General features: G+C 38.8%; 1 protein-coding gene across 7 annotated transcripts in view; it reads left to right on the plus strand.

Moving 5' to 3' along the window:
- Positions 1-12,126, plus strand: part of GPD2 (glycerol-3-phosphate dehydrogenase 2) — a 137,683-nt gene that overhangs the window by 88,866 nt on the left and 36,691 nt on the right. The gene's annotated exons all lie outside the window — the stretch shown is intronic.

Here is a 12,126-nt window from a genome sequence, read left to right on the forward strand (position 1 = left end):
AGAAATTATTAGAAATGTGAGGGTGTGGTTAGTTTTTGTTCGTTTGTTTTTAGTTAGTTTTTTACATTTGAGTCTTGCTGCATGTTACCATGCTCCAGAATTTCAGAGACAAAAGGAAAATTTTTTGACGTTCATTGAAACCTTTTTGGTGAAAAATTTGTTTTAATGGTACTATTTAATTTTAATTTATGTAAGAGTTTATCAGAAATGAGTCTATAGCCTATTTATTGAATCTTTTCTTGTTTAAACTCTTAAATATTTATTTTGCAGATTTCAATCAAACTGTGTAGAATATTGGAAATGTCTTTCTCAAGTACAGGAGCATTGATTAGCTCTATTGTGAATTTATTTTCCCCCAGAGAGGGCGTTCTAAACAACCACGTTTTATTGGTGTGGAAAGTTTGACAACACGTGTCAGGGTAAAGGAAACTTCACATGAACCAGATTAACTATAGATTTGTCACTGGGAGCCCCATAAGCATAATGGTGATGGTGGCAGCAAAAATAATCTTCCTTTCCTTCCCTCCATCCTTCCTCCCTGCTTCTTTCCTTCCTCTTTCCCATTTTAAAGCTTTAATTCCCTGCCCCCAGCTTTATTTAGGTATAATTGAAAAATAAAGTTGTAAGATATTTAAAAGTATATAATGTGATAATTTGATATACATATACATTGTGAAAGGATTCCCTTCATTGATTTATAAAATTTTAAGTTTTTATTATCAAAGCTTGCAAACATACATGAAGGAAAGTAGGATTTTGAACTGATGTGTACCATCTCCAGCTGTCACAATTATCAACTCACGGGTACTCTTATTTTATCTATTCCCTCCCTCCCTCCCTCTCTTTCCCTCCACTCTCTTTTTTTTTTTCTCCTAGAGCAGAGGTCAAATCCCTACCTGCCTCTTATTTTGTATGCGAGAATGGTTTTTATATTTTTAAATGGTTAAATTTTGTGGCATGAAATTACATAAAATTTAAATTTCAGTGTCTGTAAAATAGAGTTTTATTGGAACACAGCCATGCTAATTCATTTAGGTATTGCCAACAGCAGAGTTGAATAGGTCAATAGAGATCGAATGGCTTTAAAGAAAAAGTGTGCCATCCCCACACCTAGAACATTTTAAAGCATATTTAACTGATAAGGATTATTCTTTATTTTTTAATAATTTAAAGCTACTGTGCCATTATTATACCCAACTAAATTAAAGAGAATTTTCAATGTCATCTAATACACTGTCCATATCCAAATTTTATGAGTTGCAGATTGGCCAGCCAGAAGTTGAAGTATCATTGAAGGTTAGAGCAATGAAACAAAACTTCGTTATGCGTGTGTCAGGAAATGGGTTGTTTTCTTTTACTTAGAAATGAACATTTTCAAATTAGATAATAGAATGCAGTTATCTATTTTCTAGTCTTTTGAACAGTATGAACAGTCATACTGAGTCATCAGTAAGTTACAACTCAAGCTACTTTCTCAAAGTAGAAGATCTTTTTTTCTTACTATGTCTAGTCTTTTTTTTCTCGGTTGTGTTCATCTTTCCAGAAGAACAAATCTGTTGGCTTTAAAAATATGGCTAGAGCATCTGGCGTAGTATTTGATGTGTGTGGTTGCAATATTGACATGATTTCATTGATAACTACATTGTGTATAAACTTTCTGTTTTTTTTATCTTGGCGATGTCAGATATTCTACTAGCTGTTCGCAGGTAGGTAGTGACATTAAAGGAAGAGCCCTATTAAGCTAGTTCTCACAGTATTTGCACCTCGGTCTTCTGCCTCATCATGTGATCTTGGCTGTAAGGATTCACAGTATCTATTTTTTCACTTCTCTCAGGGTGATAAGGCTTTGCTAAATTGATGGGCACTAGCTGAGTGCACAGACTATTGAATTATAAATTGATTACTTTAGACAACAAATGTTTTAGCACCTTCCTACATGCCTGGCACTATTGTCCTTCCTGGAGGTAAATCGGTGGTGGTGATGGCTGCGGTGGGTAGAACTAAGTCCCTGCCCTTAATTTATTAATTCCTGGGAGAAACAAAACATCCATGTGGCTCACATGAGTCATCCATGACTCACGATTGCTGTTACAAAAGAAAAAATTTCCAGCAGGGCAAACCTATTTAAATGACCAAATTAAGATGAGGATTTTGCTTATTTAGTACTTAGCAAGTTCAAGCAAAAGCAATTGGATATTTTTTACTATAGTTTGAAACAATATCTGTTAAAGGTCTATTTGTCAAATGAGTCTGAAGGTTTTGTTTTTGTAGTTACAAAGAGAATTAAATTCTTACTTTTCTTCCTGTTTTGGAGTTCAAGCCCCAAATTAAGTTTCTAAATAAACATTGAATCTGGGTTGGTCAGAGGTATTATTCTGAAAACTGAGGAACGCTTATGATTTGGGTAGCAAGTAAAAGACTATCTCAGACGAAAGGAGAGAGGGAAGGTAAACTTAGTAGAAGGAAATCTTTGTTGACAATAATAGCTTCATTCTCACAGTGCTTCCCAGTTTACAAATGCTTCCCTGTACGCTCTAACCTGACCATTTCAGTGGCAAAGAAGTTGGTGTCAACTCTGCTTTGCAGGTGAAGAAACAGGCTCTGACGGGTAAAGGGATATGTCCAGCATCAAGTCAGTCTGTGGCTTGCTGTGTCCTGGACTCAGGTGTTCTGAGTCTCCAGGCCCAGTGCTCTCCCTGGGCTGAGAGCCTGCTTTTCTTGTTCATGTGATAGTACACATTCTTTTCAATCAGGACATTGGGCTCTGGTCAGACTGATTTGATAACAACTTGATAAGGTGTAGAATCTTCCCGTGATTAGAGGCAGAAATCTGATACGATACAGGACTCACTTGCAACAGATAAAGCTTCTCAAAAGGTTGCTTCCAGTTAGAATTCCCCAGCTGGTCCTTAGGACACGGTTCCATGTTATTTATTATGTAGCTCACACTCAGAATCACCCCCTGGGGCAGGTGGAGCCGTTCCAGTGGGTTTGTAAAAAGTTATGTGCATGTACTCACACACAAATGAGGAGACGGGGCCTGGGAGATGGTTCCAGGTAAGTGAAAGGAATCGCTCGCTTTTGCCAGTCCTTTTATGAGAGGTCGACTGTTTCCCATTGAAGGCTTTCTTTTCCTTCGTTATAGAATTCGACTCTCAGTTGGCTTATTTGACATTTTGGGATGGCAGCTTATAAAATTGGTAGAGCTGGAAGGAACCAGAGAGATCATGAAGTTCCACTCTGTGGCTCCAGCAGTGAGGAAACTGAAGCACAGGGCTTGGGACTGGCCCAGGTTTTTAGTCACAGGCAAAAGAAAAATAAATTGGGCTGACTTAAGGAGAAAAAACCTTTCTGAGGGGACCTGAACAGCAGGCAGCGATGCTGGGAAAGCTGCTGAAGATATAAATAATTGCAGCATCCAAAGCTGCAGGCGCAATCCTATCCCAGAAGTGGTGCACCAAAGACGTTAACGCTGATTACCGCCCCTCGTGTCTCGGTCAGCCATCGCTGTTGGCATCTCTGTCCCCATTCCCCTAGTACGGGATGGTGCCGCCTCCGCCTTTGGCCTCCACCTTTGAATTCTCCGTGTCCGGTTCTCTGGGTCACTAGCTCTAGATTGAAGTCTGTGTGGGGAGCATCCGATTGGCGGAGTGGGGCTAGAGGTCCGTGTGCGGGGGACGGGTAGACCCTACCTCTTGCGAGGCTTCTGTGATGGGGAGAAGGGGGGATGCTGGGAAGCAAAAACAAACCAACAAAACCCAGACAGTTATTTGTTACAGAAACACATCCGGTTAGTGGCTCTCTGAGGCATTAGAACTTGGATCTTTTGACTTTTCTCAGTTTATAGCAAGTGTTGATTTCCTTGGTAGAAACTGGCAGAGGCTCCCCATTTTTAAAAGAAAATGAAGTCCTCTGGATGAAGACTTGGTGATTCTTATATTTCCAAACACTCTGTTATCCTGTCAACGCTGTTTTTCTTCTGGATTGAAAATCACTCCCCTGTCTTCCTATCCTTGGTGGCACACAGAAAAGAATACCTTGCGCATCAGTGGTAAAACGTAAAGAGAGAAAGAAAGAGAAACAAAAAAGAGTAGGCAGTGTTCAGGAAGTGCAGAGATTAGAGATTAGTTGTCAACACGTTTCAGGAAAAGCTTGCCAGATTGATGAGCAAGAAACCATTTAGAACTAGAAAATATACAGAGCTTTCTTTTTGTTTTTATTTTTTAAGTATTTTGGGCAGTAGCGATATCTTTTAATTAAGGTACAAAGTGATCTTGACTTTTCAGTACATTTTTTAACCTTTTAATAATAATAGTTAATGTTTATTGAGAACTATGATGTCAGAACAGACATTCCCTATCTCACTCCTCGACCTCTGTCAATCCCATTGTCATTCCCCCTGTATAGATGAGTGACTAGCACCTTAGATGAAGCAACTAACGTGAGGTTTCACGGTTGGTTGAGATGAGGCTTGAACTTAAGTCCACACTCCTATGAACAAAGCCTTGCAGATCTTCCTGTAACATAAGAGAGAAAGAGAGGTATGTCTGGAGCACTATGCTTGGTGATATTTTAGGAAAACTGCAGAGGAAAGAGAAAGGAAAAGTGCTCAGAAATGGAGAGACTTTTTGGAACTTGCGACCTTTCCAAGTTGGACTGTAAACTTGCTCTTGTTCTCAGAGTCCTGGGGTAGCTGAGCCAGTCCGTTTCGATCTGCGCCCCACAGTGATACTTAGCTCACTGACCGGCACATAGTAGGTGTTTAGTAAATATAATTGTTAAAGAAATAAATCTCAAGCATCCTCAGGTCAGTTATCTTGGGTTAAGATGCCATGCATTCCAGACGGCTGCTCTCAGTAAAGAAAGACCCTTACCCTCAAAGGTGCTTATCAGTGACTTTGGTGCATCTCACAAACAACTAAGGAGGATGACCTGTGGCTTTAGGCCACATAAATGTATGGTCTGTAAAGAATCTCTATAGTGTGTCACGCTTCCTGACTTTTCAACTTCATTTCAATTAATTTTTGTCACATTGCTCCTTTTTCCTTTTTCTTCCTTAAAAGTATAAAAACCTATTTTTGACTTGTACTAGAGAGAGAATTAATTGTTCTGTATGGGAGGGGAGGGGGTCTTTACCGTAAACTGATGTATAGACATTTTTGCACAGATGAGAGAAAATGAATACCCAAAGCATTCTGTTGTTTGAAGTTTAAATGTGGTTTTATTTTCATTCAAATCTAGCTAGATTCCTAAGTATCTGAGAGGTAGAAAACTTACTCTTCATTAGATTCATTTAAAACTTTTTCAAGAAAGGAAAGCCCTGAGGGTATAGAAACTTTTATGTACTTAAATATGTCATGTTAAGGCACTTCACAGTGTTTCGTTTACACGGGGCCAGAGACCACAGATCCACGCTGATTGCTAATTATTCAGGTTGTAAATAGCTTATTCAAAAACTTAGGGGGAGACAAAAGAAAGATGAAGGAACAAAAGGCCTGCGATAATGAAAAGGATATTGTGAAGGGAAGGGCTGGGCAGAATTATGATGCAGGTCACATTCTGTGCCTGTATTTAATTGTACCTTTGTATTTAATAATAAAAATGATTACATGCTCAGGGCTAACAGGTGTCCCTTCCTGAGAACTGTAGTATGGATAAGTGACAGCAAATTACTCCAATTCATAAACTTTGAATATTATGCTTTTGAGTTTCACCAGTCTATACTAGAAGACATTTCCTGCAAAAATGTACATCAGCCCAGGAAGATTTCTAAACCTAATTCTTGATAAGTATTGATATATATAAACTACAGGTGACTGCTTTAAAGTATGAATGACAAAAAATCACTTTGCAGACACTGTTTAATCAAATGTAGCTGTGCTAATACCATAGTCACATTTCTGATAGTTTATGCTTCATATAAGCTTTGGATATAACTGCACATTAGCAGTGATTAAAGTTTATAGGTGGTGGTCTTGCTATTAGGACTTGATCTTCCCTGCATTTCTCTACTTCTTGCTTATCTTGACCACTTTTTCTAACTGCCCCGCCTTCCCTAACCCCCCAGGTTGTTGCTCTCCCTGCCCCCTATTTTCCCTTCTGTTGCCGTTATTGCAATTTGTAATTGTCTTTAATTTGTTTTACTTGACTTTACCTGTCTTCCCCATTAGAATGTGGTTCCATAGAGCAGAGACCAGGGTTAGCTTATTTTCCCTACTCAGTGGATCCCTAATGCCTATCATCATGCCTGGCTCATAATATGTCCTCAATCAATATTTGTTAAAGGGATATGCCACTTGCTGTTCTGATCATACATCAAGCCCTTGCTTGCTTTAACTTTATCACTAGCCTTTTTCTTTCGCTTGTACTTTGACCAAAAAGTTTGTGGTAGGAGACATCCTGTTTCTATTGTCTGCTGGGTAGCTAGGTAGAGAGACCATAGTCCCTTGGTTCAGTGGAAACCACAGCTATAGTGGGGGTAGGGTTAGGGGTTAGGAGCTGTTCCTAGAATCTCTAAGACCTGAGCACATTTCCCATATTTGAACAATCTCTGACCTGTGATTGTGTTGTATAATCATGTTCATTCATTTATTCATGCATTCATCAAATATCCGAATGTCTACCAGGTAGCAAATGCTATGTTAGGCACTGGTAAAGCAAAATTGAATAAGATGCCCTCTATCTTCTAGGAACATATTATTAGAATCAAGGTGCCCTAGGCCTGAAACTATGTCTGTTTGGGTGTCTGTTGTAAATCCAGCTCCTAGCATAATCCCTGGCACATTTAAAAGCATGTAGTACATATTTGCTCAATAAATGAGTGAGTGTTGAATGCAATTATTTAGAAAATAGTTTGTGCTGTAATAAGGATATGTACATAGTGCCATAGAAGCACAGAGGAGAGAAGGCTGTTGTGTCTGAGAGGAGTCAGGGAAGGTTTCATGAAAGAAAGATGAACATTTGAATAGTTTACCAGGAAGGGTAAGATGTTCCATGGAGTAGGGATACCATGAGTGAAAAGTCAGAGGTGTGAAAGAGCTGAGTTTTATTCAAGGATGAACGCTTTGGTCAGCCTGGAGATTTAGGGTGAATGTAGGGGGTGGTGGGCATTGAGGCTGTTATTAATTTCCTTATTCAGGTACCCTATGCACTAACTAGCTCTTGTGCCACAATTTAATCACCTACCACCATCTATTTATAGCATTTCTATAGGACAATTAATTGTGTTCTAAATAGCCATCTTAGAATGCAGTCTCGAAGATAGAACCTGTTTTTAAGCTGGGCCTGATGTTATTAGAAAATTGGCTACATTGCCTGTATAAGTTATCTGTTGCCACAATTCCACATAACAACCATAAAACCTAAGCAGCATGAAAACAATTAGGATTAATTGCTCATGCATTGGAGTGTTCATCTAGGTGGTTCTTCTGATCTTGTCTGGGGTTGGCTCAGCAATTCTTCTGGTCTCCGCTGAACTTGGACTCATGTTTGGAGGTTCAGCAGAGACTCACTGTCTGTCAGCTGATGTAGGATGGCCTGGGCTGGGATGACTGGGGCAATTCACCACAGGCCTCTCATTGTCCTCCTGGCACCAGCAGGCTAGCCTGGGCATGTCATTTTCATGGCACTGGCAGAGCCTCCTTTTTAAATCACATCTACTAACATTCCCTTGACCAAAACAATTTCACATGGCTGGGTCCAGAGGCAAAGTGGGAACCTACACTGTGAAGACTCTTGGCAATGGGCATGGATACAGGAAGGGGTGAAGAACTGGGACAATTTTTTGCAGTATAGTATGTGGCTCATAAAAGCTAATCAAATCAAGATTTCATTATAATTCTAGATCTAATGGAAGAATATTATTTCTCATTTTATTTTTCTGATTTCCTTTACAAAGCACCTATCTTTTGGTCTTCATTAATCCCAATCCTTTTTAAAACATGCTGGGCCAAAGTCAGAGAAATCAGAAATGAGGAAAAGATTGCAAGTGAAATCTTGAAAGACAGAGGTAGCTATTGAAGAGTAGCCATTACATGCATTGTATAATTTCAGAGGCTCCCACCCAGCTCCTGTCCGTTTATAGGACACTGAAACCCAGAGGAATGCAGTGCATCACTTACATTCTTCCAACCAGGTTAGTGACTCACTCAAAACTTATGACCCAATCATCCCAAGCCCAGAGCTGTGTCTTGTAAGGTACATTCTCCCTAAACTGTTTCATGCGTCTCCCTGATCCCTTCCACTCCCCACACAAATAATTGTTTCTATAAATAAGTTAGTTTTAGGGGAAATGGCATTCTGTTATAATTTACGTGAAAAGTATGTTCTCATTTGACTTTTCCTTTTCAAGCTTACTCATCGTATGTGCTTAAACCAGAATTTAGTAATCTCCTTACACAAAGACACATACACACACACACACACCCCTATTTTGCTCTGCCTCTACCTGCACTCTTCCCATGAGAAAGGAAAATTTTAAATATAATGGTTATATTAAATCAGCTTGAGTTTGGTGTGTTAGCCTTTGAATTACCTTTGCCAGACTGTTAAGAAGCTTCAGAGAGGTCATTGTGTCACTCAGTGTCAGTCAGAGACAATAAAGCATGCCCTGTGAATTTTGTGAGAAATGGGATTAAAGCTTTAGGGAGGTATTCTTTCACACTAGCATCCTTTTTCCCTCTGCTAGAAGTAACCACGTGATTGCATAAGACCCAGGTCAGGGCTCAGGGAGGTGGAAGGAAATACTCTCAGCATTTCCACAGTGGCAGTTTTTTATTGATGATAAAGTTATGGACGGTGTTATTAATTAAGAACTAATTTTTTGCTAACAAATTTTCTATATGGTTTCTGGGTCCATAGATTGGTCTGTGGCTATCTATGTAAATGGCCATTTAACAGTAGGCTGTATTAAAAGAAGATTGTATGTAGGATTTCAGAGCATCATGGAATTTTAGATCTGAAGGACCAGGAAAATGCCAGCTAATTTGTTACATAGGGTTCTTTCATATTTACTCATTCTTATAACTTTTTTTAATACATTCAATGATTGTTTCTCTTTTTTTCAGCTATTTTGCATGTTAACTTTTGCCAAACTTTGAAACCTTCTGAGGAGAACTATATTGCTCTGTCTCCAAAATATTTATATTTGAGGCCTATCTTATAGAAAATTACATCTTAAAATGTTTTTCACTTAAAATATCTCTCACCATCCTGGGTGCAAGGCCATTGCGGACTAAGGCAAAATCCTTCTCTGCCACTACTGACCTTCATCTCTTTGGTGGGTAGATTTTATATTTTGTTTTTCTAAACAAGGGAAAACAGTTATAGTTCCACCTCCTGTGTGCTTCCTCTCGTCTTAGTTGTAAGTTCAGTACGTGCACATATGTAAGATTTCAAGTGCAAAAGGAGAACAGAGTAGGAAACAGATTTTCACAGTCCCCGTCTGGGTCCTTGTGTAAGTGCCAACGTAAAGCTATTCACTGATCAGTGAATAGTATCATGTTGCCTGGCTCTAAGGCATTTGAAAATCCAAACTTAATAAGCAGATCAATTGGGTGGGGGAGTTGAGATTATTGTATGGCATTCCAATGACATGCAGTGTTGTCAAAACCTTTTTACTCCAGAAATAAAATTACAGGAGGCATATAGATACCTTTCAAAATGTCAGGAAAGGGAGTTGGGGGGGATTTAGTTAAGAATAGTGAAAATATACCACTTATCACAGGAAGCATACACTGTGAGCATCTGGGTATCTCAGGGTAAAGGGTGAATTTAATGTGGGTTGGGGAGGGGGAGGTCTGCCCTGAATCCAAGCAGGTAAATGAATTAAGCTGAATGTCTGCAAAGAGGGGACTTCTGGGTAGAGGTGTGAGCTCCTGGGCCGAGAGAGAAGTCAAATTACTTAACTCCTCAATTTTTAGGAGCTTATAATAACTGTGTTTGTATTCCCTTTCAGAGCAAAGGGCAACTTGAGGGTTAAGTCTTGAGGGAATCATTCATATCCATTTCTCTTTCTGTCCCACTTATTCAACTTATATATAAGGGCTAACTTGCGTTTAAGTTAAGATTTTACACATTTCTGGGCTTTCCCTGCTCCCTTCAAATTTATTGCCACCAACTTACTGATATCTGAAATTTTTTTTTAACTTGAGACAAAGCATTCCATTCTATAGTTAGAGATAATACTATAAATCTATAAGGACTATAAAATTTTATATAATTATATAAGATTTCTATAAATCTAGAAGACTATAAATCTAAGACTATAAATAAACCTGTTTATTTAACACATGGAATGGAATTTGGCTAAACTTAACACTTACTGGGTGCCTGTTCTGTGCTTGGTACTAATGAGGAAAAGAAAAGATGAACAAGTAAGACCCTGCCTTCCCATGACTGGGCTGAGGAGACATGGAAATCATATATATAGTAATTACAGTGGGATGCTACTTCCAGGAGAACCGAGATCTCCCTGTATCTTTCTCACCACTGGGTTCCTTGCATTTTTTACAGTGCCTGACTCATAACCAAGGCTTATTATTATTTTTTTAAGTCGATGGATACAGGGATGACTAGTATCATAAAGACTATAAAAATGGTTTGTACAAGGTACAGTGTTGATGCAGAAGGTGGAATGAACGACTTGGCCTTGGAGGGATGCAACGCAGATAAGGAGAGTCTTCATGGGAGGTATTGAATCAGCTCATGAGACAGGAATAGGAGCTGTCCAGAGCTTCCAGAAAGGTTTTCCAGCCAAAAGAATTAGTGTGGACAAAGGCAAGAAGGTGTGAAGTGACATGGACATTCAGGGAGTTGTAAATAATTTGACAACCCTCTATAGTAGAATAAAGGCAGTAGGAGAATTTTGGCAGGTGAGGGCCTTCATAAATAAGTAACATTTTTGATTAGAGTCAAGGCAGATGCTGCTAGGTATCTGGGTGGGCATGCAAAATAAGGACCAAGGGAACTTGTTTCCACCTCACACTTTTAACTGAGGTTTATCTTGTTTACCTTCGAAAGGATTGGGATTTGGAAGCTAATTAAGGAGGTATATCTTAGTACGGAAACAGTAGAGCTTGATGAACTATACCAATACTGCTCCAATGAGATTTTATAATTTAGAAAGGTATTAAAAGAAAGATTTTGTATTTTCAAAAGTTAGAGTTTCATTACCAGATGATCATGTAAATAGATAATGCCACTTTACAAAGGGATCTGTCATTTAATAAGTGGGCTTTCTGCCTGGTTCCTTTGAACAGTGACATCATATAGGATTTAAAATAGTTGATTTTCACGTAACTTTCCAGAGAACCGTCCTGTGTGTAAATCAAGGCGCACTTGGATGGGTGAGAGTTCCCCTACCATAGGAACATGACTTGGATTTCTTGTACTACCCGTAGGGTGTTTCATTATTATGTACATAAATTCACTAGAAAGATTGGGTGGGATGAGTACTTCCTTCAGTTTAGACGTGTAATCGCTCTAGTTTAAAGAGAAGATCTATAATGGAGTTTTTATTTTGTTTCTTTGGACTGTTTGTGAAGCATATTCCAATATTAAATGAGCCCTACGTGAATAAAAGTGAGTTTCTTAAACTTAACTTTAAATGTACCTACTGACTATTAGCATCTTTAGGGTTGTGCTGAGTTGAAATTGATAGAAATGCTACCCTTCTTTCTTCCCACTTATAGTTCAGCTGCTGCTGCTGTTGTTTTCTTCTACTTTCATTCTATTAACTTTTGGATAAAATAACTCCTTATTTTGCATGTTGAGTTTTAACGTACGTTCTCCACTTGATAGAGGCTTTAATTTTGAGGGAAAGTTTCTTGGCTGATTGCATTAGTTTAGCGGTTCTAGAATAAGATGTTTGTGGGGAGGGGCGGCAGAACCCTGTCATTGATTCTCTCTTTATAACTGTGCCCTTTTAGCTGGAACCGATTACCTGTGTAGTGCTTCTGGCCCTGTGCAGACTGAATCACAAGGAAGAAACTTTACATAAAACATTTATACTAAATGTTTGGTATGCTGGCAACATAAATCAACAACAATATCCATTATAAATTCATCCCTTTATCAGTATTATCTTGATAGAACTGATCCCAATGTGTGGGAATTTGAACGCTGCTT

Source organism: Balaenoptera musculus, chromosome 7 (assembly GCF_009873245.2).
Source record: "Balaenoptera musculus isolate JJ_BM4_2016_0621 chromosome 7, mBalMus1.pri.v3, whole genome shotgun sequence".
NCBI lineage: Eukaryota > Metazoa > Chordata > Mammalia > Artiodactyla > Balaenopteridae > Balaenoptera > Balaenoptera musculus.